Source organism: Myxine glutinosa, chromosome 10, assembly GCF_964187855.1.
Source record: "Myxine glutinosa chromosome 10, kmMyxGlut1.1, whole genome shotgun sequence".
NCBI lineage: Eukaryota > Metazoa > Chordata > Myxini > Myxiniformes > Myxinidae > Myxine > Myxine glutinosa.
Genome location: NC_136270.1, coordinates 32,660,989 through 32,688,779, shown reverse-complemented (window position 1 = coordinate 32,688,779; position 27,791 = coordinate 32,660,989). Strand labels below are relative to the sequence as shown.

Below are 27,791 nucleotides of genomic sequence, written 5' to 3'. Positions count from 1 at the left end.
GTAAATATTATTCCATTTTAGGAGTCGCGGAAGGCGAGAAGACGAGGCCATTTCGTAGGGTTCGAAGCTCGTTTATTCGTACAGAAATTTCCAGCACACTCTACGCGAACGGAAGTCGTACCGCTTTTATAAAGCCAAAACCCTCTTCGGAGGGCGTGGCTCCGACAACCGCGCGTGCGTCACGTCCAATAAACCAAAAGCCCCACAGGCCCGTGCACGTGGATTATGACCAAACATAAGGTAACCGTCACATGCGAATAAGTTAACCGCGACATGCGAATAAGTTAACCGCGACATGCGAATAAGGTAACCGCTACATGCGCCCCCCCAGAATGCACTCCCACGGGCATGTATGTAGTTCGCAGGCGCGCTCGGCAGTGCGGAGAAGGCTCGAGCAATGCTCGGCCTCGGTACGCGCGAAAAAACGCCGCCGTGGGGTTGAGCCGACCGAGGGGCTGGTCAAAGGCCTCGGGGGAGGCTGCCGAGGTTCCTCGCGGGCCTCCCGAGGTTGCAGTTCGTGGGCGCGCTCGGCAGTGCCGAGAAGGCTCGAGCAGTGCTTGGCCTCGGTGCGCGCGAAAAGGGGTTGAGCCAACCGAGGGGCTGGTCAAGGCCTCGGGGGAGGCTGCCGAGGTTCCTCGCGGGCCTCCCGAGGATGCAGAGTTGGAGTAGTAGTTGCGCGAGTTGCAGCTTTCGACACGTGAGCTGTAGCTGTAGTTGTAGAGTTTCGCGAGTTGTGAGCAGCAGTGCGCGCGAAGGTAACGAAGCAGCCGTGCCGCCAACGTCAGTGCGCACACAAGAGATGAGCAGCAGTGCCACCCACATCTCGTAACTGCGTTCTTTCGGAGGGTCCTGGAGCAGGCTCGCCCCTCTGGTCGTAGAGGAGGAGCCGAGCGCGGTGCGCGAACCACATGGCCGCTCGTCGTTTCCAAAACTCCGGCAGTTCGATCGAAACTGCGTTCAAAACCGCGCCCGCATCCGTTTGGGAGAAGCCGGGGTCACCAGTTAATGTGGCTTCCCTGGCCAGGGCGCGCTTGCCGTGTTCGTTTGCAGCCCCCGAATCCGTTCGGGGGCAGCCGGGGTCACCAGTTTAGGAGTCGCAGAAGGCGAGAAGACGAGGCCATTTCGTAGGGTTCGAAGCTTGTTTATTCGTACAGAAATCTCCAGCACACTCTACGCGAACGGAAGTCGTACCGCTTTTATAAAGCCAAAACCCTCTTCGGAGGGCGTGGCTCCGACAACCGTGTGTGCGTCACGTCCAACAAACCAAAAGCCCCACAGGCCCGTGCACGTGGATTATGACCAAACATAAGGTAACCGTCACATGCGAATAAGTTAACCGCGGCATGCGAATAAGTTAACCACGACATGCGAATAAGGTAACCGCTACACCATCGTGTTTCAAATCGTGATCGATACACTATGATCGTGATGATCGTGATCGTGATCGTGAATCGTGATCGATAATCGTGTTCACAATCGCTATGTCGTATGTACTCCCGATACGTGTACCAAATTCTCGATACGTGTAACTGTACCAAATCAACAGTTAAAAGGATTTTGAGCCGATAGCTGTTACGGCCTTGGCAAGATCGATGGAGACAGCGATCTGTTAGTGTATTCACCGACCAAATAGCTACGTGGAATTCCATCATGTAGAGATGAAACGTTACGGCCTTGGCAAGATCCATGGAGACAGCGTTTATTATACTTTTAATGAAGGACACTGTCTCAAGCCCCAGTCCCCATCACAGATGGGGCTCAGCGGTTTACCCGAGCCTGACGGCGAAGGGCAAGGTACACGCTCGCCCGTCCAATGTGGAGGGCGCGTGCGGCCCCGGACATCGAAGAGCATTAAATGTTCATTAAACATTAAACGTTCATTAAACATTAAACGCTCATTAAAGGATTACGAAACCAAAAACATTACGAAATTACGTTCACACCGTCACGTCAAACACAACCGTGAACACATACAGTCACGTGAAAAAGTAAGTACACCCCATGTAAAGTTTTGACTTTTTCAACATATTTCAACATACAGCTATTTGATCTTCATTTCAACAATATTGATAGATAAAGGTGATATAATATAACAAATATCATGAAACATTTACATTTTGTAGTCCATTGTATAATTTAAATAAACATAAATGCAAATTTCGCATGTGGAAAAGGTAAGTACACCCTTGGCTCTAATAGGTGGTATTGCCCCCTTTGGCAGAAACAACCTCAAGTAGGCGTTTCTTATAACTGTCTACCAGTCTCTGACATTGACTGGGAGAAATTTTTGCCCACTCCTCCATGCAGAATTCTTTCAGCTGTGCGATGTTTGAGGGGTTTCTTGCATGCACAGCTCGTTTCAAATCCCCCCACAACATCTCGATGGGATTTAGATCCGGGCTTTGACTTGGCCATTCCAGAACCCTCCATTTCTTTCTTTTCAGTCATTCCTTGGTGGATTTACTGGTATGTTTATGGTCATTGTCATGTTGCAAGGTTCACCTTCGGTTGAGCTTCAACTTTCCGACAGATGGCCTCACATTATCCTCAAGCACCCTCTGGTACAATGAAGAATTCATCGTGGATTCTATGATGGTGAGCTGCCCAGGCCCTGATGCAGCAAAGCTGCCCCAAACCATAAAATTTCCACCACCATGCTTTACAGTTGGTATCAGGTTCTTGTGGTCAAATGCTGTCTTTGGTTTTCGCCAAACATGTCTTCTGGTACTGTGGCCAAATAGCTCTACCTTTGACTCATCTGTCCAGAGCACATTGTTCCAGAAGTGCTGGTCTTTGCCGAGGTGTTCATTGGCAAACTTTATTCTTGCCCTGATGTTCTTTCTGGACAGCAAAGGTTTCCTCCTGGCACACCTCCCATGCAGATCAAATTTGTGCAGCCTCTTTCTAATGGTAGACTCGTGCACTTTTTCATCAACAGTGGCAAGAGCTACCTGTAGGTCCCGTGATGACATTTTGGGGTACTTAGAGACTTCTTTCAGCATCTTGCGGTCTGCTCTCGGGCTGAACTTGCTGGGGCGGCCTGCCCTGAACAAGTTGGCAGTTGTTTGGAATCTTCTCCACTTGTAGATGATCTTCCTGACAGTCGAATGATTGATTTCAAATTGTTTGGAGATCTTTTTAAATCCCTTCCCAGACTCGTAGGCATCTATAACCTTCTTTCTGAAGGCCTCAGAGAGCTCTTTTGATCTAGGCATGGTGACGCCGCACACTTCAACAACAAAGAGCAAACCAAACTAAATGTCTGAGGTTTAAATAAGACAGGTTCCTCCAAGATCCTCTCTAACGATGTTCTAATCATGAGCACCTGAGCGGGTGCACCTGATTCTAAATTTAGGTATTTGAAGTGGTGATAAATGTAGGGGTATACTTACTTTTTCCACATGTGAAATTTGCATTTATGTTTATTTAAATTATACAATGGACTACAAAATGTAAATGTTTCATGATATTTGTTATATTATATCACCTTTATCTATCAATATTGTTGAAATGAAGATCAAATAGCTGTATGTTGAAATATGTTGAAAAAGTCAAAATTTTACATGGGGTGTATTTACTTTTTCACGTGACTGTACATCGTCACAACATCGTTGCAATGAGAACATCGTCACAATGAACGTTATGCGAACGCGAATGTTATGCGGGAGTCCAAGCCTGAGAATGCTGGAGAGCAAAGCTGAAATTGGGAAAACTAAATAGCCTATTTTACTCCCAGGGGTTCCAGGATTACCCACCAAAAATATCTTTGCGATCGGTTCAGCAGTATTTACGGTACCTTCAAACAGACAGACGGACATTTGGTGAATTATAATAAGATAAATAATTTCACATAGTGACAAATATACTATTTAAGAGAGATGTCTGTCTGTGTGTGTCTGTCTGTGTGTCGCCATTTGTCTCAGAGACAAATGAGATGTCCCCCCTCCTCTCCTCCCTCTCTCACCTCCCACCCTCACCCCTTCCCCCCCATACCCCCCAATTCCCATTCCTCCATCCTCCATTCCTCCCTCCCCCATCCCCCTCCCCTTCTCCTCCTCCATCCCCTCCACCTCCCCCGCCCGGCAACGCCGGGTACTTCTGCTCGTACATTATACAGACAGAAAAAGAAATCAACTAGAACGCCACTCAGTAGAGCGCATATTCCCGCCCTGGGTGGCCGCTGCTGAGTCCCATCTTCCAATGGTAAAAAATCCTTCAAAAAATTCCTGAATCCGGAATAATATCCTGAGCTTCACCAAAAACTAATCAATTCTTCCTTATCCCAAGTGAAATCATCCCACCAACTTTCATCCAAATCCGTTCAGAACTTTTCCATACATCCTGTTCACAAACACACGAACACACACATGGACACACACACACACACACACACACACACACACACACACACACACACACACACACACACACGGACACGATCGAATGCATTACTCCCTGGCGGGATTAATTTCCTTTTTGCATTGGTGAATCAATAAAAACAAAAGAAATTCATTTAAAGGTTGAAATGCTTCGGTCAATATATAAATGTCAATAATTACATTCAAAATATCTAAATATTTGTACTAAATAGCCTACACTGACTTTAAAATAGTATAATATATAACATTACAAAAATTTAATATTCAATCAATTAATCAAAGTATTTCAAATTATACGTCTTATTTCAATTATGTAGGAAAAATGTATTTACTTTGTGTCAAATAGCACATGCTGTTAATAAAAATTAAAATCTTTCGATTTTATTACAGAAATTCGGAAAATCAACAAAACAAAACAAAGGAAATTAATTTTAAAAGTTAAAATACATTAATCATGCTCCCCAAATTATGCATTTTATTTCAATAGTACACGATAAATATATCTACTTTGTATTAAATTGCACATGCTGGTAATAAAAGTTGAAATCTTTCGAAATTATTGAAGAAATGCAGAAAATCAAAACAAACAGAAGAAAATTCATTTAAAAGATTAAAAGACATTAATCATGTTTCAACTGGATGTTTAACAGTTTCACTAGAGCAGGGACACTAGATTGTTTATATCGCTGAGTTCTTGCTTGAGGAATGTGTGTGTGGTGAGAATTTCTGAGTCCAGTTCGAGAGAGGCTTTGCCGTTCAGATGGGAGCAGATCACGATGTCGCAAGGAAGCCAGGATCGATTTCGCGAAGTTGGTGAGTTTAGCATTTCTTCGCGTAGCCAGAGAAGGAATGCCGAAGCTGCTTAGGAGTTCCTCGTAATGATGTTGATCAGGGTACGTGATCATCCTAAGAGCTCTTCGCTGCACTCTCTTGATCAGGGTACGTGATCATCCTAAGAGCTCTTCGCTGCACTCTCTTGATCAGGGTACGTGATCATCCTAAGAGCTCTTCGCTGCACTCTCTTGATCAGGGTACGTGATCATCCTAAGAGCTCTTCGCTGCACTCTCTCTATGCTATCAGACTGCTGTACTGTCGGGCCACTACTCCAAACCGGTGCACAGAATTCCATCAAAGGGCGAATATACACTGTGTAGATGAACACAAGATCTCTGTCTGAAACACCGTTACTCTTCAATTTGCACAAAATGTAGAGGCGGCGGGATGCGCGCTTGATGACTTGCTCGACCTGCGAAGCCCACTTAAGGTTCGACTGTATGGTAACGCCAAGGAGGCGAAGTGTCGACACAGATTCAAGAACTACATTTCCCATGTTAATCAAGGGGGGAGGGGAACCATTGCGTAGAAAACTGACATGCATTACTTTGCATTTTTCAGCTTTTGGTTTCATTGCATTCAAACAGCTCCACTCTGAAAGAGCATCCACATGAGCCTGTAAATGACTGGTATGTGATTTGTGGACAACTTCAGTGATGGTAAGGTCGTCAACATATTTCCATCTTTTCTCAGTAGTCAAGGCAGCATCATTGATCATAATCAGGAAGAATATTTCCAGGCCATAGTCATTTTCGCTCTCTCTTGCGCTGGGTTTGATTGCGAGCAGATGCACTCTTGGTCCTGGTTTCCATTGTGTGCAGTCGCACTTCTCTCTCTGTTCCGGGCTATGGAGATCGGTGCAGCTCGCTTCGCGTCGGCGGCTTGTTTTCCCGCGCAGGGACGCAGGACCTTTGATGACCCCGGATGGTCAAGGAGACCAGAGCTGAGTCATAAGCTGGGAAGCTCTCGCTGCCCTACAATACCTCACGCATGTGTCACTACCGCCATAGTCGAGTAAACGCCTCAGAGTTAAAGCTCGGTCGGCCATCCGTCACCCTGCAGTGATCACTGCAGGGGAGACACGCGTCAACTGGTGTCAGGAGTTTGAGATTCGAACCCGGTGGACACTCGGTGTCTGAGGGTTGCGAGTTCGACACCCACTGAGGGCGAAATTGTGCTCAGCTTTTGGAATCCAAATTTTTAACGGTTGTCTTTCTCTCGTCGAGGGGGAGGTGATTGTAGTACCGGGTGTCGAAATTTTTGTTGATTGGTGTCGGGAAGAGCACAAGACAGTGCGTTACAAAATTAAAATTTTATTGTTATCTGAGGGTTGGCGTCAGGAAGGGCATCCGGCCATAAAAACATTGCCTCAAACAGGGAACCATGATTGTCATGGCGCTGGCAAGGCTAACCCCCGATCTAGCGGGGAAAAATGGTCTTAAAACGATCATTCATTCATTCATTGTTATCTGAGGTAAATTACACGTGCACGGGAACTGCCTGCCAGCACATAACGGTGGATGTAAACAAAATGGCCGAGCGGTTGGAGGGCTCTGAGGAGCTCGGAAGCGAGTCGGGGATAGATTTTTTAGAGGGTAGGATTGGAACCTCCCCCGTTCCTGAGCGATCGGACGAGGAGGCACGTCTGATGGATTTCCAGGCCATAGTCAAATTAATAAACGGAATGAGCGATGATTTGACGGAAGAAACTAGGGGAATGTGCGATAAAATTGATGGAATAGAGGGAGAAATGAGGGAAATAAAAGGGGTTTGAAGGGAAAATTGATGGTTTGAAGGGAGAATTGGAGGGACAAATTAATGGATGGGAAACAAATTTGATGAAATGGAGGGAAAATTGAAGGAATAACACAGGATCTGGGGGGAACGAATTGATAACATAGAGGGGAGACTAGATAATCAAATTAAGGGCAGACTTGGGGAATTTGAGACAAAATAGGAGGCTAAATTCGGGGAAATGGAGCAGGCAATGGGAATAGAATTCGAATCAAAATGGGAAGAAATGGCATTAAAAGTGGAGGAGAGCACGGCCCAGGCTGTCCGAATGGGGGAAAAGTTGGAAGAGAGAATAGGGGCCACTAATACCAGAATTGATAAAGTGATTGTGGACCTGGAAGGCTATTGGACCAGTGTGGATGCCAGAATGCACCAACAGGTAGAGGAATGGGGACTCTTTAAACAACAGGGGGTTGAGTTGGCTGAGGAGGTAAAAGGGTTGGAAGCCCGCATAATGGAGCAAGAGCGGGTGTTTATTGATAAAGGCCTGTGGGGCCGCAATTGACTGATGAAAGGGTGAGTGATTTGATGCAGGAGCGGCTGGAGACCTCGGACAATACCATCAGGGAAGAGGATGCTCGGGTCCAACAGACTCTGCGAGAAGAGGTGAGTCGGTCCGTTAAGCATCTCCAGGACGAGATTAAGGTGACCCAGGGGACCCACACCACGAGCCACATTTGGGCACCGGAGGCTCCAAAATTGAATACCCAGCTGGGGTGGGGGAGGGGGGGGTGTTTTGGCCCTGTGCTGGATTCGGACAGAGAGGATTCGGGGAATAGAGTCTCTGGAAAAGCAATTCCCCTTGTACATTTATATGGGTCAGGGAGTTTACAGGCTTTCACGCCCATGCTCGACCGCCCATGATGCTGCCGCCACAGACTTAAGACACGTCCGCAATCCTCGAGCCACCACGTCCAACTGTGAGCTGTAGTATGCCACCCGCCGCATCTTTTCTCCATGCCGCTGGGTAAGCACTGCTTGAGCAAATCCCCCTTTTTCATGAACGTACAGTACAAACGTTTTGTCATAGTCAGGAAGTCCTAATGCTGGGGCCTCCGTCAACGCCATTTTCAGGTGTTTGAAGCTGTTCAGTCATTCCTCCGTCCATTCTAGCTGTGGCGGCGCTTCTTTGAGCACCGCATCCTGCAAAGGTCTCGGGATGGGTGCGAAGTCGACTATCCACTCCCGACAGTATCCTACTGTACACAGGAACTGGCGCATCTGTCGTTTCGTCCGCAGCCTAGGAATTTCTCTAACCGCCTCGGTGCGTTTCCTGGTGAGTTCTCTCTCTCCCTTCCTTAGGGTGTGACCCAGGTAGACCACACTGGGCTCGCATAATTGTAACTTATTCTTACTAACCTTGTGGTCCTTTTCCCCAAGTGCCGTCAATAAGGCAATTGTGTCCGTCAAACATCCCTCTTTGATAGTAGAGCAGATTAGCAAGTCAACAACGTATTGAATTAATTTTGAATTTCCCGGTAACACTATGTCTGCCAAGTCTTGGTGTAATGTCCTCAAGAACAATGTCGGACTATCGCAAAATCCTTGAGGTAGCGCTGTCCATGTATATTGTTGTCCCTCATACATAAATGCAAACAAAAACAGAGTCCGGATGTATGGGTATGCTAAAGAAGGCGGAACACAGGTCTATTACCGAAAACCATTCCGCCTCCGGAGACACTGTAGTAAGGATGGTGGCGGGGTTGGTACTACTCCAGTAATCCCCTCAATGAATTTATTCCCTACCAATGGCGACCCGAACAGGCTTGGCTTGGTGGATTCTTCCAACGTCGTTGGCGTGTGTCGTCCACAGCTGCGGGGGCACCTGGTTGAACTGCTCCCACTTGCTGTCTGTGGTGTCTTGCACCACCTTCTTTCCAGCAGGGGGCAGTGCCACCTGCTCAAACACTCCCATTTATTATTGGCCACACCCCAGTCCAACAGTACCCTTGTTGATGGTCTCCTACGTCTCTTGTTGCTTTAGTCTAGCAATCATTGGTGCTGTATCTTCTGGTTGAGATTCCCTCACATTCATTATTGAAACATGTGGGACTGAACACCCCCGAAGTTGCATCAATTCCATTTGGGCTTCTCTCAGGTGTACCTCCACACCGATCCCCTCTGATCCCATCCAGATTTTCCCCAATTTCAAATCAGACTGATGCCCTATCTCTTCCTCTACTTTGTCGGCATAGTCTTCGTTCATTCCCTCAGGGTTCCAGAATGAGAGAGAGACAAAAGACTACTGAGAAAGAGCCAAGAGACGCGCTCTTCTTCTTCCCTCCTCACAATGCTGCCCACGCAGCCAAGAGCTCCTCACTCTCCTCAAAAGTGCACCAAAATCACTAGCACACCAATCGCACCAACAATGGCGAGCTTCTTGTTCAAGCCAGAACCAGCAGAGCCAGAGAGTCTTCCTCCTCCTTTTCAAACCTTCTCGCTCTGAAGTCACCCTGACGTCACCCCGACCAATCGCTCGAGCTTCAGGGCATGGCCTCACGGCCATGCTCTTTCTAGAGGCGGGGCTTAGTTGCCGATTACGATTTCTTGGAGGTGGGGTTTAGTCTGCTCGGATTTCAAACAAATCGGCTGAAATTGAGGATTTTAGAAATTCCACCTATGTTGTTGACCTTTGGCCTATGTTGACCTTTTGGCTTATGTTGACCTCAAAAATACTTGGTGGTTGAATTGATTGACCTGATATGTAAATTCTCTTCAAATTTCAAGTCAATCGAATGAAAATTGATTTCAGAAATTTGACAAAGTTGTTGACCTTTTGACCTCAAAATAAATAGGCTTTTTTCTTATGGCCAGATCTACAGTTAGGTGAAGTTTTGTAAAGATCGGTTTAAAATTGTGACCTGTAGGTGATTGACATACAGACAAACAGACAGAATAACGCGCAAGACCAACCAATATACTTGAAAAAATCTTCCATCTTTCGCAAGTAACAAGAAAGACGTCATGCAGACCATCAAATTATCTAGAGCTTGCAAAATCCAACCCTCCCTCTTCCCTCCTCACCCCCCAAAAAAGTTGCCATTGATACATCAAATTTTCCATTACATTAGGATTAAAATTGACGATATTAATCAAAGGTCGGATCAATCGGATTAAAATTGTGACATATTGGCGATTGACAAACAGACAAACAAACAGACAGAATAACAAAGTCAACTGACCAATATATTTGAAAAGTCTTCGATTTTGTAAGTAACAACCAGACAGCCAGGGACAAGTGAAAAAAACTTAACCTCAATCCACCATCGGTGGCAGAGGTAACAACTAAATATTCGTGAAAGAAACCTAAAACTGGCACTGACTCCTTTGCACAAACATTAGAACACTCAACCAATACAAAACACCAACAAAATCATAAACAGCATCACTAACAGCGACATAACATCCTCACATGCAACCAACACTACCACAGACAACATACCATCAGAGAAACACCAAGCCAACATCCTCATAAACAATTAAGCAAACATAAGTCACATAGGATCCAGAAAAGAGGAAAGAAGTATTACAACACATAAGCCTGACTACCAACTCGGTAACACCATCATGCCATTTGTTCCCACGCAAACAACAAAAAACATCAAAAATTCACAAGCTACAGGCCCTGACATCTCCAATTTACATGAAAAACCTTGGACCACACAGCATATCAACCCTCACAAATATAGGCACTTTCTCTGACCACCACTCAAGAAATCCCCAAATTTGGAAACAAGAACCCACTAAAGCAGCCTCTTACAGACCTATCACATGAAGGTGGCTGGCTTAAGGTCTTGAGTTTGAGCCTCTGCCGTGTCGTTAAATAATACCAGGTGGGTTGACTAAGACTGTCATCCTTCCGAGGTTGTCAAAATCAGTGCCAGCTTACTGGAAACAGGGGGAACTGCATCAGTGACACAGCAGCACTCCCAGGAATGATGCACCAGAAGCCCCAGGCTGCATACGAAATAATAATAAACCTATCGCATTACTTTGCACACACTCCAAAGTTACAGAACACCTAATATTTACCCTCACAAACCCTCACATCCCACTCTCACACACCCAACACAGATTCAGACCAAACCACCCCAGTACCACTCTCCTTGCAAACCTCACACAAAACACCTTTGATGGCTTCAACAGTCGAAAACCACCAAAACACACTATTCTTATGACAATAGACACCGGTAAAGCCTTTGCCACCTTCCCAAAACTCAAAAAACAAAATACTCAACACAAATATGTACAACAGCACCAAACCCTGGCTTGCCAACTACCTATCATGCAGACAGTCATACATAACTTTTAATGGCAAACCATCACACACACATGATACTTTCTTAACGGAGTCCCTCAAGGCTCAGACCTCTCCCCCACACTCTAATATTTTCATGCACGACATTCCACAACCACCTGAGAACATACAAATAGCCTCGTATGCGGATGGACATAACCATTACCTCTACCCATAGCAACATCAACACCACCAAAGCACCACTTCTACACTTCCTCAGCAACCTACAAATCTGGCTCACCATCAACGGACTAAAAATAGCCCCCTCAAAATCAACAATCATTCTTTTCACAAATTACACCAAGGAATTATACAGTGCCTTCAGAAAGTACTCACACCCCTTGAATTTTTTCACATTTTCTTGCGTTACAGTCTAAATTTAAAAAAGGATTAAAATGAGATTTTTTTGTCCCTGATCTACACATAATACCCCATAATGTCAAAGCGGATTTTCTTTTGGAAAATTGTACAAACTAATTAAAAATAAAAAGCTGAAATGTCTTGAGTCAATAAGTGCTCAACCCCTCTGTTATGACACTCCAAATTGAGCTCAGGTGCATCCATTTTCCTTTGATCATCCTTGAGATGTCTTGATAACTTGATTGGAGTCCAACTGTCACCAATTCAATTGATTAGACATGATTTAGAAAGAAACACACCTTTCCAGATAAGGTCCCACAGTTGACACTGCATGTCAGAGCAGAAACTCTACCATGAAATCCAAGGAACTGTCTGTAGAACTCCGAGATATAATTGTGAGGAGGCATCGATCTGGGGAAGGGTATAAAACAATTTATAGTGTTGAAAGTTCCCAAGAGCACAGTGAGCTCCATCATTAGGAAATGGAAAGAATATATAACTACCCAGATTCTTCCTAGAGATGGTTGGCCACCCAAACAGAGCAATCGGGCAAGAAGGAGCTTGATCAGGGAGGTGACCAAGAACCCAATTATCAGTCTGTCAGAACTCCAGAGTTTCTTGGCTGAGATAGGAGAACCTGCCGGAAGGACAACAGACTCTGCAGCACTTCACAAATCTAGGCTTTATGGTAGAGTGGCCAGATGGAAGCCACTTCTGAGAAAAAGGCACATAACAGCACACCTGGTGTTTGTAAAAACACATGTGAAAGACTCAGAGCATGAGGCAAAATATTCTGTGGTCTGATGAGATAAAAGTTGAACTATTTTGCCTGAATGCAAAGCACTCACTACGTCTGGTGGAAACCGAGCATAGCTCATCACCAATCTAACACCATCCCTACCGTGAAGCATCGTGGTGGCAGCATCATGCTATGGGGATGCTTTTCAACAGCAGGGACTGGGAGACTTGTAAGGATAGAGGCAACAATTAATGGAACCAAATACAGGCAAATCCTTGAGGAGAACCTGCTTCAGAGTGTAAAGGTCCTTGGACTGTGGAGAAGATTTACGTCCCAACAGGACAATGATCCCAAGCATACAGCCAAAGCAACATTGGCCAGAGCAACATCAACACAGGACAGGAAGGTGAAAGTCCTTTAGTGGCCCAGCCAAGGCCCAGACTTGAATCCCATTGAGAATCTGTGGAAAGACTTGAAGATTGCTGTTCACCGACGCTTCCCATCCAATTTGACAGAGCTTGAGCAAATCTGCAAGGAAGAATGGGAGAAACTCCCCAAATCCAGGTGTGCAAAGCTGATACAGACATACCCAAGAAAACTTGAAGCTACAATCACTGCCAAAGCTGCTTCTACGAAGTATTGACTCACGGGGTTGAATACTTATGTAAATTTGATATTTCTGTGTTTCATTCTTAATTATCTTGGAAAAATTTCTTTTTAAAATTTCACTTTCATATTTTGCGGTATTATGTGTAGATAGATGAGTGACAAAAAAAATCTCAATTTAATCCATTTTAAATTCAGGCTGTAACATAACAAAATTTGAAAATAGTCAAGTTGTGTGAATACATATGAAGGTACTGCAGTGCTTTGCCACACATCACAATGCACAACATCCCTATTCCACACACACACCAAACAAAAATACTCGACATCAATTTTAACACATCCATGTCATTGCATGTCAATGTGATGTATAGCATTTTCAGATCACATCACAAAAATGCAAACCCAGGCTGAATCCACTCTGGGGTACTTCCAGGCACAGACTTCAGACACCACAAAGAAACAACATCACTTACATACAAACAGTACATTTGATCAGTCATTGACTACACCAGCTTATCCTGGGCCTCCAACCTATTAAACACACATTTCAACAATATTGTCTAAAGGGGTCTAGAGGGTTAAAGGGGTCTAAATCCAGTAAATGTGATTTACGAAGGGTTTAAAGGGGTTTAAAGTGACAAAAGGGTCTTAAAAAGTCAAAAAAGGTCTAAGTGGCCTGATTCTCATTCAAACAGTCTTTAATTATTAATAGACGTACTCTCATTTCATTAGTACGTAATTAATAGACATACTCACATTTCATTAGTACTTAATTAATAGACGTACTCACATTTCATTAGTACGTAATTAATAGACGTACTCACATTTCATTGGTATGTAATTAATAGATGTACTCACATTTCATTAGTACGTAATTAATAGACGTACTCACATTTCATTAGTATATAATTAATAGACAAACACAAATTTCATTAGTATGTAATTAATAGACGTACGCGCATTGCATTAGTACGTAATTAATAGATGTACTCACATTTCATTAGTATGTAATTAATAGACATACTCAAATTTCATTAGTATTGTTACGGATTCGTCACTTCCGTTGTTGTGGTTTTCATCCACTGTAAACATTTTTGATTCCATGTACTATTATTGTTGTCGTTTAAGGGAAATAGATATTACTATTTTCCAAAAGGTAAAAAAGTTAATGTTTTAAACGAAACCGGAACCGAACGACGAGGAAGAGGAAAAAGAAGGCGGAGCGAGTGAGTTCGACAAGAAAGCCAAGCTACTTCGAGTTCTGGAGCAAAACGTTGACGAACGGAGGTCACTAGCGAACTTCGGGTTTCCCGGGAAAGGGATTCTTGTGACAGAGTTGTTATCGCTGTGACAGATCAACCTGTGTGTCAGGTTTTTGGCGGTTGATTCCGAGGAGAATCATCGTCGGGCCGTTACGCCTCGAGAACGGGCCGTCGGCCATTTTGACTCGCGCGCTTTGCGCGTCACGCAAGGTTTCTTTGCTTCGCTTCAGCCGTTTTCACCGCATTCAGACGTTTATCTGGTGTGTGTGTAACATGGATTTTGAAGGTAAATCTGCGGGTCGCCGATTTGGAGCCATGAAACGTCAATACCCGAGGGTGTGATTTCTCAGTCGCCTGGAGGGCGCCTTTGGATTTCCCCGTTGCCTTGAGGGCACTTTTGCACAGCTATGGCCGCGTGGCTGTGGCTGTCATCCGAACGGGATTCTGGTCTCGATTAGACATCGTTCTGACGATCGCTGGAGCGGATCGACTTTGGCTTGATGCCGGAATACGACTTTGGCTGGATGCCGGAATACGACTTTGGCTTGATGCCGGAATACGACTTTGGCTTGATGCGGGAATAGAGACATTGGGAATCTTCTTCTTTTCGCTCACTTGGAGCACAGTGAGTTATATTGTACGAACCTGCTGGTACCATCATAGGAATGATATACTATTTGTTGTACAATTGATTACTATTATTTTGTGTTGTTATTCTTGTGTGATCTTAATACAATATTTGTTGGTTGGTAACAATTGGTGTGGCTTCACCATTGATCTTTGACATACAGAATAACACATTTTTCTGCCGTGACTCCTCTCGGGGAGGTACACCGTGACCAGGGGGTTTGGGGAGGAGCACGTAACAGAAATTGGGGGCCCGTCCGGGATTGGCCCAAATTGAAATTGGGGGCTTGTCTTTGCTGACAAAAATCTTGTCCGGGATTAAATTCCCTAACACTCGTCCAGGATTAAATTCCCTAACACTCGTCCGGGATAGAATTCCCTAACATTCCTAAAATTATTTTGTGTGAGGGTTAACAGGTGTTAACTGATAGTCACCATGGTGTTTGACGCAGAAAAGTTTGCGGCATCCCCTAATGAGGCACAGTTCCAAGCGTTAAAAATATCGGAACTCTTGATATTGGCCAAATATTTTAACTTGGAGGTCCGAGCTCATATGAAGAAAGCAGAGATGCAGTCATTGGTGGTAGAATCTCTGGTGGGACAAGGAATATGTCAGGAAAGGTCAGGAGCCAGGAAAGGTTAAAAGCAGAGGAAAGGAAAGCAGAAAAGGAAAAAGCAGAACAGGAACGAGAACTCGAGGAAAGAAGAGCAGAACAGGAATGAGAACTCGAGGAGAGAAGAGCAGAGGAAAGGAGAGCTGAAAGGGAACTCGAGGAAAGAAGAGTAGAAGAGGAACGAGAAATCGAGGAGAGAAGAGCAGAGGAAAGGAGAGCTGAAGAAAAGAGAAGAGCAGAGGAAAGAGCAGAGGAAAGGAGAGCCGAAAGGGAGTTAAAGGAACGTGACATGGAGTATCAGAAGGAACTTAAACTCAAGGAGCTGGAATTAATGGGAGAACGGAGAGAAGTAGTATCCATGCCGGCTAGTTCGACAACTAGTCAGAACACTTGGGATATTGGTAGGCATTTGAGGCTGGTTCCACCCTTCAATGAAAAGGAGGTAGCCAAGTTTTTTTTACACTTTGAGAAAGTGGCTCAAATGCTAAAATGGCCTGTGGGGTCCTGGACTATGTTAGTGCAAAGTGTTTTGGTGGGTAAAGCTCAAGATATCTATTCGGCTTTACCGATTGACCAATGTGCAGATTATGAGATAGTGAAGAAAACCATTCTCAAAGCCTATGAATTGGTCCCTGAAGCTTACCGGCAAAAATTCAGGAATGCCAGGAAGAGGGAGAGTGAGACCCATGTGGAGTTTGCCAGAATGAAGGAAACCATGTTTGATCAGTGGTGTGACTCGAAGGGGATTGGGAAAGACTTCAACCGGTTGCGACAATTGATCTTGGTGTAGGAATTCAAACAGTGTGTCCACGCGGACATTAAAGTACATCTGGATGAAAAGAAAGTGCCAGAGTTGTATGAGGCAGCAACCGTGGCAGATGACTATGCCTTGACACACAGGATGGGGTTCCACAAACCTAACTTCCCGCCTAGAGTTAGCCAGGGGAGTTATGGTAAATCCGGTGCGGATAACAAATATTCATGGAGGCGGCCTAGAGATGACTATGAGGACAAATCTGATACCGCGACTTTAAGGATCAGAAGACTACAGTTCCACGACAGACTTATTTTCCCGGGGGGCCCGAGGCAGACCTCGAGTTTTTCCTCCGGGCCTACTTGTGCTTTTTGCAAGAAACCTGGGCATTTGCTGTCCCAATGTTATGCCCTGAAAAGGAAAAATCAGGAGCGGAGTCAGACTAATACAACTCCGAATGCATTGGCCAATGCGAGAAATCGTCCTTGGAGGACAGTGCCTTGTGAAGCTTCCCATGCCAAAGTTACGGCATCACAGAATGACCTTGTTCAAGAGGGTTACAAACCTTTTATTTCAGAGGGGTTTGTGTCACTGGATGGAGACTTAACGAATCAGAGACCTGTTAGGGTATTGAGGGACACAGGAGCACATCAATCTTTGATGCTTGAGGGCATTTTGCCATTGTCAGAGAAGACGGCAACTGGTGTTATATTCTTTTACAGGAGGTTGGTGGCTATGTTAAAGCTCCACTTCATGTCATCCATTTGAAGTCTGATTTGGTGTCTGGACCGGTCACCGTAGGTTTACAAGCCACTCTTCCTGTAGAGGGAATCTCTTTTGTTATCGGGAATGAGTTGGCCGGTGGTCAAGTTTCTGGTAACCCGATGTTTGTTGAAAAGCCTAGTATGGAAAATAACACTGCCCAGTTAGAGCAGGAGATTCCGGGTATCTTTCATCTTTCCATCCTGTGCCGTGACTCGTGCTATGCGTAGGAAACGCTCTGAAGAGAAGGAGAAGGCACTGACGTCACGCTTTGCACAGGCATTTCTTGTCGAGTACCCTGAAACTAAGTGTCAGCACACACAAGTCATGGATGGAGGCAATGTTGTCAAGCTCTTTGTAGGTGGACTGAGCTTTGACACAAGTGAAGATGTTCTGGACTCTATCTTTGGCAAATATGGACCACTCGTGGAAGTGCTGCTGATAAAAGACAGAGAGACGCAAATGTCGAGAGGGTTTGGCTTTGTCACGTTTGAAAACACAAAGGACGCCAAAGATGCACAAAAGGATTTGAATGGCAAGGATTTGGATGGTCGGGCCATAACAGTAGAGAAGGCAGGCCATGGGCGTCGAGGGGGCTGCAGAGGAGGAAAACGTGGAGGTAGTTTCAGGGGTGGCTATGGCTCCCGGGGTGGGAGTAGTAGTTTTGGTGGCGGCCGCAGTCATGATTACTACGGAGGCTCCCAGCAGCAGCAGCGCAGTTTTGGCAACTCTTGACGGGATGACTATTATGGCGGTAGCCGAGATGGGGACCGCTACTCACGTGACTACAGCACCCGACTCTACAACTGTGATTATGATTTTTATGATCAAGAGAAGAGTTGGAAGCACTGAGTGCTCAGGAGCAACCGAGCCAAGATTCCAACACGGATTAACCCGTGAACTCCACGTTCCTAAATGTGTCCATGCAGTGAATACTTCCAGGCCTCACCACCCAACCACCATGAAACCTGGCTCTCAGCTCGGCCTCCTTCAAAAAGTGCTATAGATTTGCTTTGCTTTGGATTTTTGATCACAACCCCTTAACCTTCATTCAAAAAATGAAAAATAAAAACCAGAGGTTAATGAGATGAAGTTTGGCTTTGCAGGAGTTCAACTTGGAAATTGAGCATGGAAAGGGCAGGGACAATGTCGTTGCTGATGCTTTGTCCAGAGTGAACTAACTTTGGAAATTTCTGTAGGTTGTTTGGAAGTTTTGTTGCTTTATTTTGGGAAATATTAATTATCGTTGCTCACGGGAATTGATCATTTCGGTGTGAGTTTTACTTTTGTTTGTTAAATGAGTTTTTGCCTGCAAAGAAAGTTTTCACTCTGTTCAAACTTTCTTTCTTGAGGGGGGGAAGTGTTACGGATTTGTCACTTCCGTTGTTGTGGTTTTCATCCACTGTAAACATTTTTGATTCCATGTACTATTATTGTTGTTGTTTAAGGGAAATAGATATTACTATTTTCCAAAAGGTAAAAAAGTTAATGTTTTAAATGAAACCGGGACCGAACGACGACGAAGAGGAAGAGGAAAAAGAAGGCGGAGCGAGTGAGTTCAACAAGAAAGCCGAGCTACTTCGAGTTCTGGAACAAAACGTTGACGAACGGAGGTCACTCGCGAACTTCGGGTTTCCCGGGAAAGGGATTCTTGTGACAGAGTTGTTATCGCTGTGACAGATCAACCTGCGTGTCAGGTTTTTGGCGGTTGATTCCGAGGAGAATCATCATCGGGCCGTTACGCCTTGAGAAGGGGCCGTCGGCCATTTTGACTCGCAAGCTTTGCACGTCGCGCAAGGTTTCTTTGCTTCGCTTCAGCTGTTTTCACCGCATTCAGACGTTTATCTGGTGTGTGTGTAACGTGGATTTTGAAGGTAAATCTGCGGGTCGCCGATTTGGAGCCGTGAAACGTCCATACCCGAGGGTGTGATTTCTCAGTCGCCTGGACGGTGCCTGTGGATTTCCACGTCGCCTTGAGGGCACATTTGCGCAGCTTTGGCCGTGTGGCTGTGGCTGTCATCCGAACGGGATTCTGGTCTCGATTAGACATCATTCTGACGATCGCTGGAGCGGATCGACTTTGACTTGATGCCGGAATACGACTTTGGCTGGATGCCGGAATACGACTTTGGCTTGATGCCGGAATACGACTTTGGCTTGATGCGGGAATAGAGACATTGGGAATCTTCTGCTTTTCGCTCACTTGGAGCACAGTGAGTTATATTGTACGAACCTGCTGGTACCATCATAGGAATGATATACTATTTGTTGTACAATTGATTTCTATTGTTTTGTGTTGTTATTCTTGTGTGATCTTAATACAATATTTGTTGGTTGGTAACAATTGGTGTGGCTTCACCATTGATCTTTGACATACAGAATAACACATTTTTCTGCCGTGGCTCCTCTCGGGGCTCGGAAGTACACCGTGACCAGGGGGTTTGGGGAGGAGCACGTAACAGTATGTAATTAATAGACGTACTCGCATTGCATTAGTACGTAATTAATAGACGTACTCACATTTCATTTGTACATAATTAATAGATGTACTCGCATTTCATTAGTACATAATTAATAGACGTACTAAAGTTCTGTGCAGACAAACAAACGGACAAACAAACACCGTCATCTCACCCCTCCATCAGTTTTTAAACGGATCTCTGACTTGAAAATCACAATCTTACTATAATTAACCAAATGTCCGTCTGTCCGTTCGAAGGTACCGCAAAAACGGCTGAACCGATCACAACGATATTTGGGGTGGGTAATTCTGGGACCCCCTGGAGTAAAATAGGCTATATTGTTTTTCCAATTTTTCAAATTTTCCAGTTTTTCCAAACACGGTGGAATAATATTTACCAATATGAACAATGATATGGCTTTTGTTGAAATTCTACAAATACTGTTTATTCTACGTACCAGGAGAGAGTAGATCGACTCCTGACGAACTCTTCCCATATAAGTGTGCGGCTCCGAAGTAACATGGCAGCGTGCGCAAAGCGACTGAGAAACAGGTGCAGCGGCCACTTCCGTGTTACAGATTCGGCGCGCACTCTTCACACACAAACGTGCAACTGAGAAAGACGTGTAGCGGCCGCTTCTGTTTTGCAGAATTCAATCTTTTTTCAGAATGGGTGCCATGTACTGTTTAGATTTTGATGATTTGCGTGTGATATGATTCAACGGATGTTTATATGAATCGTTTAAAATAAAAAAAAGCCTTCAATTTCTGATATTTTGCCTTTTCATTTGGGCCTCCCAATTGAAGCCCCGCCCAGAGGGCGGGTACCGTTGCGAATAAACCCAATTTGTTTTAAATGTTCGTTTTTCATTAATCATCCACTATATATACTCCCCCCGAACACCTCCCCTCCTAAACTCCCTCCTCCCCCCTCCCTTTCAATTCTCCCACCTCACTCCTCCCCTCCTAAACTCACCCCTCCCCTCCAAATCTCCCCCCTTGCCCCTCCCCACCGAAACTCCCCCCTCACCCTCCCCTCCAAATCTCCCACTTTGCCCCTCCCCTTCAAATCTCCCTCCTCCTTCCTCCCCCCTCACCTTCAAAACTGCCCCCTCTGCCCTCTCCTTCAAAACTCTCTGCCAACCCCTCCCATTCAAAACTCCCCCCCAACCCCTCCCCTTCAAATCTCCCCCCCCCTACAATCTTTCTCCAATTCTCTCCCCTCCCCCTCCTCCTCAAAGCTCCCTCCTCCCCACTTTGTCTCACTTCTATCTCATACCTCCACCTCCTCCAACCTTCGACTTTCCTCTGCCCCCCTCAAACAATCCCTCACTGTGCCGCATCCCATCACCATCAAACCTTTTGTCCTCCTCATCCTTCCCTTTCTTGTAACTCTTTTGCAATCTCTGACACACGAGCAACAGCTCTCCCTACCTCCCCCTCTCATCCTTCATCTGACCCTACCCCTATCCTCCCCTGTCCTGCACCCGATGCTCCCCCTCCCGCTTAACGGTATGGACCTCAAACATCCGGGGCCTTCGCTCAAACCTGATTGATCTCTCCATTCAGGTTGCTTCTGAAAATCCAGACTTGATCTGCTTAACAGAAACTTTCCTCCTTCAAGATGTCTCTGATTCCTTAATTTCTCTTCCTGGTTACTCCCTCCTCCGGTATGATAGACCTGAGCCTCGGCCTGGTGGTGGGGTTGCTGTCTTTATCAAAAACTCTCTTCCTCACTCTCCTTGCACTGCCCTCTCTCCACCCCACCCACAGGAGTACCTCTGGCTAGGGCTTCCCCTCCGCTCCCACCTTTTGTTCATGTGTGTTCTGTACCGTCCTCCAAACAGTGATGACTCTATTTACATTTCACTGTCTGACAACATGGACCAACTTCTATCCACTCATCCCAACTCTCTCTTCCTCATATGTGGCGACTTCAACTGTCATCATGCCAGTTGGCTGGGTGTGGGTTCCTCTCTCACCAGCCATGGCACCTCAGCAAAGGACTTCTGCGACTCATTGGGACTGACACAATCTGTCAATTTCCCGACCCGGATCTCAGTAAATGGAGTATCTTCTCTTCTAGACTTGGTCATGACAAACATCCCTGCAAATGCCTGCTGCTCTTCTTCTTCTCCAATCGGTTCTTCTGATCATGTGCTTGTTAAAGTGGATACCTCACTGGCCATTCTCAGAGAGCCTCCTCAGTATCGATGACTCTGGCATTTCAATCAGACCGACTGGCATGGTCTTCAAGCAGCCAAAAATCATCTGGACTGATCTCCCATCTCTACTGCCTCTGACATAAACTCTTCCTGGGAATTCTTCCAAAGTTAACTTCTCTCTCATGCACAAATATATTCCTTCTCATCTTCAGTCGTCATACCCTTCCTCCCGTCCATGGTACTGTCGCGCAACCGCCGAAATTAATATCTGGCTGTCGCGGATTGCCAATTACGAAGGCTTTAACTCCGAGGCGGAAGCTCAATAGCGGATTCCAAAATCAACACCTAAGCGCGCGGAATGGAGGGAAACAGTGCAAGTCCCCGCAGCCTTAACTATCAAATCAATCAGGCGGTAAACTGCGTTCAAGTATGTACAGAAAATAATGCAAGGGTTTATTCAAATGAAAAAGGCAGGACAGGAAAATACACGCCGATAATAAAATAAGGTAGCTAAATTGGGATCTCACACACAACAGATATCAAACACGATACGAGGGAGATTAATTAAAGAAAAGAACACGTCACGTCGTGTACAGTGTACGTGGAGCTCGGCTTATCTGTCTCGTCTTTGGCTTTGGCTGCTGTCCACCACGGCCCCGATGCACCCACGAGGCCTTGCTCCAAGCTCCGATCCTCTCGCCACCCACGAGGTCCGTGCACCAAGCTCCAAGGCACCCAACGCAGGCCAGCGGCTTCACCCAATGTCGATCCCCACACGAAGCACGAAAAGACAGGAACGGGGAGAACGCAGGTGTGACTGCACGTCTCGTCCTTCCAACTCGCTTCTCAATTGCTCACTGCCAAACTGCGCACTGCAAACTGCCAACGCAACTCGCGCTCTCTCTCTGCACTCAACTCTTCACTCGATCCAACTCTCCTGACTGCCCCTCTCAACTCAACTCAAAATGCGCACACGAACTCTTGACTCAGACCTCACTCAACGTGCTGAACTCTCTACTCTGGTGAACTCCCCGAAAATGGCGTCCAGCCCCCGTTAATATCTCTGGCCGATGACGTCATATTGGCGCACTACTCTGCCAATCAGAGCCTCCACCGACTCACCGGCTCGCTCAGGTCACGCCCACTGCATCACTCCCACTCTCCCGCTCCTGCTCCTTGGTGACAGCACGTGCTATGCGAGGTGGGTAGGCCTCTCCAAGGTGTAAATGGTGGCGGCCAATTGTGGCGGTGTTCTAGTCTGATTTCTTCCTAAGTCATGTCAGGGGGAAAGGCATCATTTAGTGTTGTACGAAAGGTCCTAACTAATGTTTAAGTGGTGTGCAGTGCCAAAATGGACAAAGGTGAGACATACAATTGCTCTACTGATTATTCCCTACACTAACTAACACACGAATCTCCTGGTAGATTCACAATCATACATCTTTACCCGACAAACGCCTACACATGACTTATTACAGGAAGTGTTCCCTATCGCGACATCTCGAAGTATGTTACCTACTCAGATCTACTCTGCTCTACATATTGCTCTACCAAATTCGTAACATACCCTTCATACCCTTCCTCCCATCCATGGTACACTGAATCTTGTGTTGAGGCAGTTGCCCTGAAACAACTTGCCTTTGCCTCTTGGAAGGCTAATTCAACTGAAGGCAATCTCAGTTCCTTTCACCAAGCTCGGAACAAGTGTGTGTCTACCCTCAGGAGTGCCAGGAAGCACGATCTCTGCGTTCTCAAGAATGAACTCTCAAACCTGTCTCCTTCCTCCAAATCCTGGTGGCATCTGTTCAAATCTGTTTCTGGTGTTTGTTCCTCCTCCATCCCCTCCCTTACCTCAAACAGCTATACAGCTGACACCACACGTGACAAAGCCGAATGCCTCAACTCTGTGTTTGCCTCAAAATCTTGTGTCCCGAACCCATCTCTCTCTCTGTACCCACCTTTCCCAGTCGAACCCAGCTGCTTCTGGACTCTGTATCCTTCTCTCCTGACAAGGTGGAGAAGTTATTGTCAAACCTCGACTCTGATTCTGCAACTGGACCAGACGGCATCAGCCCACGGGTCCAAAAATCCTGCTATGCCGCTCTATCTCACCCTCTCTCTGTTCTCTTCACCCTCTCTTTTGCTCAAGGTCATCTGCGAGCAGCTTGGAAATCAGCAAACATTACCGCTTTACACAAAAAAGGTGCAAAAACAGATCCTTGCAACTACAGACCAACCAGCCTGCTCCCAGTTGTCAGCAAAGTCGTGGAATCCATCATCGCTTCGGATATCAAATCCTCCCTCTTCTCCAATGGCTTGATCTCCGATCATCAATTTGGATTCAGACCAGGTCATTCTGCTTTGGACATGCTGCTTCTGCTGTCTCAACAATGGATGGAGGTCCTCAATTCCAAACAATAAATCAGAGCTGTCTCCCTTGACATATCACGTGCCTTCGATACGGTCTGTCTGGCGCCCTGCTCTGCTCACCAAACTCTCCTTCTATGGTATCCATGGAAATCTCCATGCATGGCTTGCGGACTTCCTCTCTGGTCGAAGTCAACGTGTGGCCCTGAATGGATTTTCTCATCTCCCCCTTTCTGTTCAGGCTGGAGTTCCCCCAAGGCAGTGTTCTGGGCCCTGTGCTTTTTCTCGTCTTCATCAAGGATCCTTCTGACTCTCTGGAAAATCCTCTCTATCTCTTTGCTGATGACTCCACTCTCTGCCGCTCCATTCCTCATCCCTCAGATCAGCAGTCTGCAGCCTCCTCACTCTCTGCAGACCTGGACAAAATCACAAACTGGTCAAACAAGTGGAACATGTCTTGCAATCCTGACAAATCTCACACTCTTACGATGTCTCTCCGAAAAGACCGACTGGACAACCCTCCCATCTACTTTCAGAACAATCCTCTCCATGAAGTTCTTTCACTCAAGCTTTTGGGTCTCACTATCTTCCATGATCTTTCCTGGGAAAACCACATTTCCAAGCTGGCCTCCAAAGCCAGTCGCCAACTGGGCATCCACCGTCGTGCGAAGTCCTTCCTTGGCACACCTGAGCTCCTCACCACATACAAGGCTTTCATCCACAGCTCAATGGAATACTGTTCTCCCCTCTGGGCCGGTGCTCCTGCCTCAAACCTAGCTCGGTTTCACGCTGTTAAAACCAAAGCTTTCAGAATCATTGGAATCTCCCACGATGAAGCTAACTCCGAGGGCCTTTCACTCACTCACCGCAGGCAGGTTGGTGGTTTTTCTGTCTTCTACCGACTCCTCTCTGGCCTTGCACCCCCAGCTCTCTCTGTGCTCTGTCCCCCAAATATTCCTACAGGTCACACAAGATCTGCCAGCAACCCTCTTGTGGTTGAACTGCCAAAATCAAGACGCTCTGCTCACCTTCACTCTTTCATTCCTCTTTTCTCCCGCCTCTAGAACAAACTCCCTCACTCTCTTCAATCCCACTCCTCCCTCCAGGTCTTTAAAACAGCTGTTCATCACCATCTTTTATCTTTCCCCATCCAAAAGCTTGATCTTTTCTACCCCCGTTAATTCACCCCAGATCCACTTTTTTGAAATACCAACTTCCTTCCAGGAAGTCCTAGCCGTGTCCATGTGTTTTCTACCTCTTCCACCCCCCCCCCCCTCCCCTTCCCATCCTCCCTCCCCTTCCCATCCTCCTTCCCCCCCAAGCCCTCTCCCTCCCACAGATCTCCCAATGTCCCTGCTCTCAAATGTTGTGTTTGTGTGCTACCCCTCTCTCCCCATCTCGTCCACCGCTCCCCTTATTATATGTTTTATGTGTCTGTTTGATTTTTTTTTGTGTGATTAAGGTTAGTTCTTTCACGAGCGTCGATCTTGTATGCAAAAAAAACCAAAAGAAAACCAGACAAACAGACCCGAATGTCAATGTTCTCTCTTCTGGTGAGAGTTATAATAATATTAATGGACAAATATTAACTTTCAAACAAAAACGAAAATTAATCCTCCACCTATAATAACAAACAACAGAGTATATTTATATTTAAAATAATGACTTCATCATGTGTACGTACGTATGTGCATTTTGAAAAACCTGTCTTATACTATCATTGATTTAAAAAAACGAAAGACTTGGACTTTTGCACATTTTTAAAGGTCATCCCCTGCATTTGGCATGAATTATCTGTCACAGAACGTTTGTAAAAACTTCAGAGAAAAGTGGATATTTGTAAACACCATAAGGGTGAGTAATATTGAATAAACTTTTCCTACAGGTTCTTGTCATTTTACAGTTTGAACCTCGCTCTGTCTGCCTCTCTACTCCTCGTCAAATAACTTTTTCACAAAACTATACCTGTGGCATGGCAACCAGGAAAAAAAATAACATTGAAAGCTTGTAACTGTTGCTGCGTTCTTGCCAAAGGAAGTAATGCTGAAATCTATCTATCTGGGTTCTTTCCAACATCTTTCTCGGGCTAGTAGTTGTGCTCGGAGCTCGGGTTAGGGCTAGGAGTTAGGGCTAGAAGTTAGGGCGAGGAGTTAGGGCTAGGAGTTCGGGCTAAGCGTTAGGGCTCGGGAGTTAGGGCTAGGAGTTAGGGATCTTTGTTTCTTTCACATTTCTTTCTACTTTTTCACCTTTCTCCTTGTTCATTCTAATTCTTGCTTGTTCTTTCTTTTTCTCTTTCTTCATCTATCTGTCCAATGAGAAGTGAATTCCTGCAGAGATTTTTCTGTTAGGTTCACTTGGCTGCGCCTGGATGGATTTGAGGGTTGTGGAGTGGGGTAGTGGCTGAAACCCGAATCCTATCCAGGTTCCTCCTGATGACTCCATCTTTGCTCTTTGCTTATTCGGGTTCCTTCGGATGACTCCAATGTAGTATTTGGTTTTTCATTTCATTGAATTGGCAAAAATTAATTTATACATATATATATATGCTAGCTGAAAGCACCCGGTGTTGCCTGGGTTATTTTTGAATGAATTTACTACTATAATTCAGCTTTTACTCGCGGCCGTAGAAGATTGACTACTATAATTCAGCTCAGCTTTTAATTGGGAAATGGGCCCAGCTCGGCCTACGCGGCCCCGACCGGCCTCGCCACCTAGCCTATAACCTTCCCGGGCGGGGCCCATCCCGACATTTTTTCATTTTTTTTTTTTTTTTTTTTTTTGTATACTGAATCGAGGCTCGTGAAAGAGCTAACATTTACTTCACAAACAAATCAACCAGACAAACAAAATATATAAAAAGAGGGAGCGGAAGACAAGATGGGGAGAGAAGGGGAAGCACACAAACACAACATTTGAGAGCAGGGAGATGTGTGGAAGGGAGAGGGCTTGGGGGGAGGAGGCGTGGGAAGGGGGGGGAGGGAGAAGTATAAAACACAAGGACACCAAAGACTTCCAGGACAGAAGTTGGTATTTCAAAAAAGTGGAATTGGGCTGAAATTAGCAGGGGTAGAAAAGATCAAGGTTTGGATGGGGGAAGATAAGAGATGGTGGTGAACAGCTGTTTTCAAGACCTGGAGGGTGGAGTGGGATTGAAGAGAGTGAGGGAGTTTGTTCCAGAGACGGGATAAAAGAGGAATGAAGGAGTGAAGGTGAGCAGAGAGTCTTGATTTTGGCAGTTTGACCATAAGAGGGTTGCAGGCAGATCTTGTGCGACCTGTAGGAATATTTGCGGGACAGAGCCCAGAGAGAGCTGGGGGGGCAAGGCCAGAGAGGAGTCGGTAGAAGACGGAAAGACCACCAACCTGCCTGCAGTGAGTGAGTGAGAGGCCCTTGGAGTTATCTTCATCGCGGGAGATTCCAATGATTCTGAACGCTTTGGTTTCAACAGCGTGAAGACGAGCTAGGTGTGAGGCAGGAGCACCAGCCCAGAGGGGAGAGCAGTATTCCATTGATTTGCGGATGAAAGCCTTGTATGTGGTGAGGAGCTCAGGTGTGCCAAGGAAGGACTTCGCACGACGGAGGATGCCCAGTCGGCGACTGGCTTTGGAGGCCAGATTTGAAATGTGGTTTTCCCAGGAAAGATCATGGCAGATAGTGAGACCCAAAAGCTTGAGTGACATAACTTCTTGGAGAGGATTATTCAGAAAGTGGATGGGAGGGTTGTCCAGTCGGTCTTTTCGGAGAGACATCGTAAGAGTGTGGGATT

The 27,791-nt window shown here is 45.8% G+C and overlaps 1 protein-coding gene and 1 long non-coding RNA gene across 2 annotated transcripts in view; both read left to right on the top strand.

The window, feature by feature from the left end:
- Positions 1-27,791, top strand: part of LOC137434435 (fibroblast growth factor 22-like) — a 172,693-nt gene that overhangs the window by 74,597 nt on the left and 70,305 nt on the right. The window lies entirely within an intron of this gene.
- LOC137434430 (uncharacterized) lies at positions 6,444-8,106 on the top strand. The gene is made up of 3 exons (XR_010985858.2): positions 6,444-7,614; positions 7,887-7,975; positions 8,083-8,106. It is a non-coding gene; the product is annotated as an uncharacterized LOC137434430 (long non-coding RNA).